Source organism: Triticum dicoccoides, chromosome 1B, assembly GCF_002162155.2.
Source record: "Triticum dicoccoides isolate Atlit2015 ecotype Zavitan chromosome 1B, WEW_v2.0, whole genome shotgun sequence".
Taxonomy (NCBI): domain Eukaryota; kingdom Viridiplantae; phylum Streptophyta; class Magnoliopsida; order Poales; family Poaceae; genus Triticum; species Triticum dicoccoides.
This window is the reverse complement of record NC_041381.1, coordinates 647,472,488-647,478,795: the sequence shown is the minus strand read 5'-3', so window position 1 is coordinate 647,478,795 and position 6,308 is coordinate 647,472,488. Positions and strand designations below refer to the sequence as shown.

The window sequence follows — 6,308 nt, the reverse complement described above, 5'->3', positions numbered from 1 at the left end:
ATGTTATTCAATCTCCATTTTAAAACCGAGCTCTGGCACCTCTACAAATCCCTGCTTCCCTCTGCGAAGGGCCTATCTATTTACTTTTACGTTGAGTCATCACCCTTCTTACTAAAAAGCACCTGCTGGAGAGCACACTGTCGTTTGCATTCATTATTATTGGTTTATATTGGGTATGACTTGACTGGATCTCTGTTACCATGAATTATAATATTTAGTCAGTCCTTGATCTTTGAAGGTGCTCTGCATTTATGTTTTGCGGTCTCAGAAAGGGCTAGCAAGATACCATTCCGTTATATAATGTTATGATTATTTTGAGAAAGTGTTGTCATCCGAGTTTTGTTATTATAGCTCGCTAGCTGATTATGCTATTGATATGAGTAATTGTGAGACCTTTGTGTTATTATGCGTATGGTTAGTTCATAATATTTGCTGAAACTTGAATGCTGGCTTTTCATGTTTACAACAACAAGAGCAAATAGAGTTTGTAAAAGTTTTTCTTTTTCTCTTTCAGTTTGTCAACTGAATTGCTTGAGGACAAGCAAGGGTTTAAGCTTGGGGGAGTTGATACGTCTCTGTCGTATCTACTTTTCCAAACACTTTTGCCCTTGTTTTGGACTCTAACTTGTGTGATTTGAATGGAACTAACCCGGACTGACGCTGTTTTCAGCAGAATTGCCATGGTGTTGTTTTTGTGCAGAAAATAAAAGTTCTCGGAACGACCTGAAACTCCACGGAATGTCTTAGGATAATTAATAAAAAATCCTCGCCAAAGAAGAAGACCAGGGGGCCCACACCCTGTCCATGAGGGTGGGGGGCGCCCCCCTGGGCGCGCCCGCCTACCTCATGGGCCCCCTGGTGGCCCTCCGACGCCAACTCCAACTCCATATATTGGCCTTCGGGGAGAAAAGAATCAGATAGAAGAAATCATCGCGTTTTACGATACAGAGCCGCCGCCAAGCCCTAATCTCTCTCGGGAGGGCTGATCCGGAGTCCGTTCGGGGCTCCAGAGAGGGGGATTCGTTGCCGTCGTCATCATCAACCATCCTCCATCACCAATTTCATGATGCTCACCGCCGTGCATGAGTAATTCCATCGTAGGCTTGCTGGACGGTGATGGGTTGGATGAGATTTATCATGTAATCGAGTTAGTTTTGTTAGGGTTTGATCCCTAGTATCCATTATGTTTTGAGATTGATGTTGCTATGACTTTGCTATGCTTAATGCTTGTCACTAGGGCCCGAGTGCCATGATTTCAGATCTGAACCTATTATGTTTTCATGAATATATGTGAGTTCTTGATCCTATCTTGCAAGTCTATAGTCACCTACTATGTGTTATGATCCGACAACCCCGAAGTGACAATAATCGGAACCACTCCTGATGATGACCATAGTTTGAGGAGTTCATGTATTCACTATGTGCTAATGCTTTGTTCCGGTTCTCTATTAAAAGGAGGCCTTAATATCCCTTAGTTTCCAATAGGACCCCACTGCCACGGGAGGGTAGGACAAAACATGTCATGCAAGTTCTTTTCCATAAGAACGTATGACTATATTCGGAACACATGCCTACATTACATTGATGAACTGGAGCTAGTTCTGCGTCACCCTATGTTATGACTGTTACATGATGAACCACATCCGGCATAATTATCCATCACTGATCCGGTGCCTACGAGTTTTCCATATACTGGTTCTCGCTTATTTACTTTTCCGTTATTACCGTTACAATCACTACAAAATACCAAAAACATTACTTTTGCCGTCTTTACTTTTGTTACCATTACCACCACTATCATATTACTTTGCTACTAAACACCTTGCTGCAGATACTAAATTTCCAGGTGTGGTTGAATTGACAACTCAGCTGCTAATACTTGAGAATATTCTTTGGCTCCCCTTGTGTCGAATCAACAAATTTGGGTTGAATACTCTACCCTCGAAAACTGTTGCGATCCCCTATACTTGTGGGTTATCATGGGGAACCTGGAACAAGGAAATCAGTAGGGTATTTAACTTTCCCACACAAGACTTCAACATCTCTAACAATCCCAACTGGTGAAATAGTATCTGTATTGGCAAGCTTAATTGTAACATCTATTTCTTCTAACTCAGCAGGTGCAATATCATGCATAATTTTATTATATAAGGAAAAAGGTATTGCACTAGCACTAGCACCCATATCACATAAGCCATGATAACAACAATCTCCTATTTTAACAGAAATAACAGGCATGCCTACAACAGGTCTATGTATCTTAGCATCTGGTTTAGCAATATTAGCAGTTTCACCACAGAAATAAATAACATGCCCATCTATATTATCATCCAAGAGATCTTTAACCATAGCAATACTAGGTTCAACTTTAATTTGCTCAGGAGGTGTGTAAGTTCCAGTATTACTCTTACGCACAATAGTTGAAGCTTTGGCATGATCCTTTATTCTAACAGGAAAAGGTGGTTTCTCAACATAAGTAGTAGGAACAATAGGATCATTATAAGTGATAGTCTTTTATTCAAATGTAATAGGTGCAACTACTTTTACTTCAATGGGAGGATTACATTTAAACCACTTCTCCTTAGGGAGATCAACGTGCGTAGAAAAAGATTCATAGAAAGAAGCTACTATCTCAGAGTCAAGTCCATATTTAGCGCTAAATCCACGAAAAGCATCGCTATCCATAAAATATTTAACACAATCAAACTTAGGTGTCATACCTAACTCCTTACTATCGTCGGAACCCAAATCTTCAGAGTTGCATTTAATTCTTTCCAATAAATCCCACTTGAATTTATTAGTCTTCAACATATAAGAACCAGCACAGAAAGTATCGAGCATGGTGCGATCATTGAGAAAAAGCCGAGCATAATTTTTTTGAATAATCATTTCTCTTGAGAGCTCATGATTGGGGCATGAATATAACATTGACTTAAGCCTCTCCCAAGCTTGAGCGATGCTTTCTCCTTCGCGAGGCCAGAAGTTATATATGTAATTACGATCACGATGAACAAGATGCATAGGATAGAACTTCTGGTGAAATTCCAACTTCAATCGTTTATAATTCCAAGATCCCGTATCATCACATAGCCTATACCATGTCAATGCGTCTCCACTCAAAGATAGAGGGAAGACCTTCCTCTTGACAACATCATCGGGAATACATGCAAGCTTAAATAATGCACAAACTTCATCCACAAAGATAAGGTGTAAACCGGGATGCAATGTTCCATCTCCTGCAAAGGGATTAACTAGCAGTTTCTCTATCATAACCGAAGGAATTTCGACGTGAACATTTTCAGTAGGTTCAGTAGGTTGAGGAGCAACTCTTTGCTCTACTGGTCGGGGCGAAGATGCCCCGAACAAGCCCCTCAAAGGATTAGTTTCCATAGTAACAAGTGACAGAAAATTTCAGCACACTATATAAATGTTTCCTTACCAATTTCCACTCACCAAGGCGCTTCACTCCCCGACAACGGCGCCAGAAAAGAGTCTTGATGACCCACAAGTATAGGGGATCTATCGTAGTCCTTTCGGTAAGTAAGAGTGTCGAACCCAACGAGGAGCAGAAGGAAATGCCAAGCGGTTTTCAGTAAGGTATTCTCTGCAAGCACTGAAATTGTAGGTAATAGATAGTTTTGTGATAAGATAATTTGTAACGGGTGACAAGCAATGAAAGTAAATAAGGTGCAGCAAGGTGGCCCAATCCTTTTTGTAGCAAAGGACAAGCCTGGACAATTTCTTATAATGAGAAAAGTGCTCCCGAGGACACATGGGAATTATCGTCAAGCTAGTTTCATCACGCTCATATGATTCGCGTTTGTTACTTTGATAATTTGATATGTGGGTGGACCGGTGCTTGGGTACTGCCCTTTCTTGGACAAGCATCCCACTTATGATTAACCCCTATTGCAAGCATCCGCAACTACAAAAGAAGTATTAAGGTAAACCTAACCATAGCATGAAACTAATGGATCCAAATCAGCCCCTTACGAAGCAACGCATAAACTAGGGTTTAAGCTTCTGTCACTCTAGCAACCCATCATCTACTTATTACTTTCCAATGCCTTCCTCTAGGCCCAAATAATGGTTAAGTGTCATGTAGTCGACGTTAACATAACACCACTAGAGGAGAGACAACATACATCTCATCAAAATATCGAACGAATACCAAATTCACATGACTACTAATAGTAAGACTTCACCCATGTCCTCAGGAACAAACGGAACTACTCACAAAGCATATTCATGTTCATAATCAGAGGGCTATTAATATGCATAAAGGATCTGAACATATGATCTTCCACCAAGTAAACCAATTAGCATCAACTACAAGGAGTAATCAACACTATTAGCAACCCACAGGTACCAATTTGTGGTTTGGATACAAGATTGGTACAAGAGATGAACTAGGGTTTGAGAGGAGATGGTGCTGGTGAAGATGTTGATGGAGATTGACGCCCTCCCGATGAGATGATCGTTGGTGATGACGATGGTGATGATTTCCCCCTCCCGGAGGGAAGTTTCCCTGATAGAACAGCTCCGCCGGAGCCCTAGATTGGTTCCGCCAAGGTTCCGCCTCGTGGTGGTGGAGTTTCGTCTCGTGAGCGTGCTTATGATTTTTTTCAGGGTAAAAGACCTCATATAGCAGAAGATGGGTACCGGAGGGCCACCAGGGGGCCCAGGAGACAGGGGGGCGCACCCAGTAGGGAGGGGGGCGCCCCCACCCTCCTGGCCAGGGTGTGGGCCCCCTCAGGTACTTTCTTTGCCCAATAATTCTTATTAAATCCAAAAATGACTTTCATGAAGTTGCAGGTCTTTTGGAGCTATGCAGAATAGGTTTCCAATATTTGCTCCTTTTCCAGCCAGAATCCCAGCTGCCGGCATTCTCCCTCTTCATGATAAACCTTGTAAAATAAGAGAGAATAGCCATAAGTAGTGTGAAATAATGTGTAATAACATCCCATAATGCAATAAATATCAATATAAAAGCATGATGCAAAAATGGACTTATCAAGCCCCCAGTGGTTCGCCATCGCCTTCGACCCCCGCTGCATGTGGATGACTTTGAAGTAGGGGTCGACGAGCTTGCGCTCGTTGAACTCGGCCTTGATGCGGTACCAATACGTGTCGAAGCTCTGGTTCGTGCCGGTGATCGGGTCGAGGCAGACGACCTTCCACGCTTCGGCGAGGCACTCATCTTCCTTGGTCGCCCACTTGATGCGCGGCTCGCCGGTCTTGGCCGCCCCTTTCTTCTTCTTCTTCTTGCCTTTCCTCGTCGGCGCCGGCTCCTCCTCCTCCTCCTCCTCCTCCTCCTCCTCATCCGGCTCTTCCTCGCCATAGTCGAGTTCGGCGTCCATGTCGCCGCGATCAATCGAGCCGTCTTGGGTAGTAAACCCGGGGAAGCGGCGGCGGCTGCCGAGCCGGCTGCGATGATGTCTTCCATGTCGGCCTCCGTCGCGTCGGCGTCGACAAGATGCGACGAGGACGACGCTTGCGAGTAAAGGCCGCGGCGGAGAGGTAGCATCGGTGAAGCTGCGTAGTCCGGCGGCGAGTACGTGTACGGAGGGTACTGCACGCCGGCAAACGCGGGTGATGGCGTGCGCTGGACCGGGGCCCATGGGGAAAGATGATGTTGGGGTTGAAACCACCGTGGACGTCGCCATCGGCATAGCCCGGCGACGGCGTGCTCCATGGGTGTGGCGACGACGAGAACCCGGCCGGAGAGCCGACGCTTTGCTGGCTCGAGGCGTGCGGGTCGTGCCCACGGGGTGGATTCATCATCGCCGCGCGAGCCACCTCCGCTTGTTCGGCCGCGCGCTCCACCAGCTCCGCCGCTGCCGCTGCGGCAGCCGCGTGCGCCGCCCTCTCCCTGGCCTTGTTGGCCCTGTTGCGTCTATCGGCGGTGACGGCCTCCCGGCGCTGCACATCCACCTTCCGGTCAGCGTTGGTCATGCCCGGGGGCTTGGACGGCGGCGCCCTCGGCTTCCTTTGCTTCGGCTGGGCGACGACAGTGGTTGTGGGATCCGTCGCGGCGCGGAGCATCACGTACTTCTTCGACGGCATGGCGGGCAGCTTGGAAGGGAGGAGGCGGAGTTTGGCGGGAGGAATGGAGAATGAGAGGGAAGCCGAGGGGGAAAGCGGGAGGAAATGGCGGGAAAAGTGCCTCCTCTCGCCGACAGAGCGGACCAACGCCACTTTTTGCTTCGGCCGGCGACACCCAAGCGCTTGGGTTCGGGGCGGGATCGCCGGCTCTGAATTTGGCCCAAACCGGCGCTAAACGAGGTCCTTGGGGGCGTGACTGGGCC

At 46.5% G+C, this 6,308-nt stretch overlaps 1 pseudogene; it reads left to right on the top strand.

Annotated features, from left to right (window-relative positions):
- Positions 1–6,064: 6,064 nt before the first annotated feature.
- LOC119350780 overlaps positions 6,065–6,308 on the top strand; it is a 39,050-nt pseudogene continuing 38,806 nt past the window's right edge.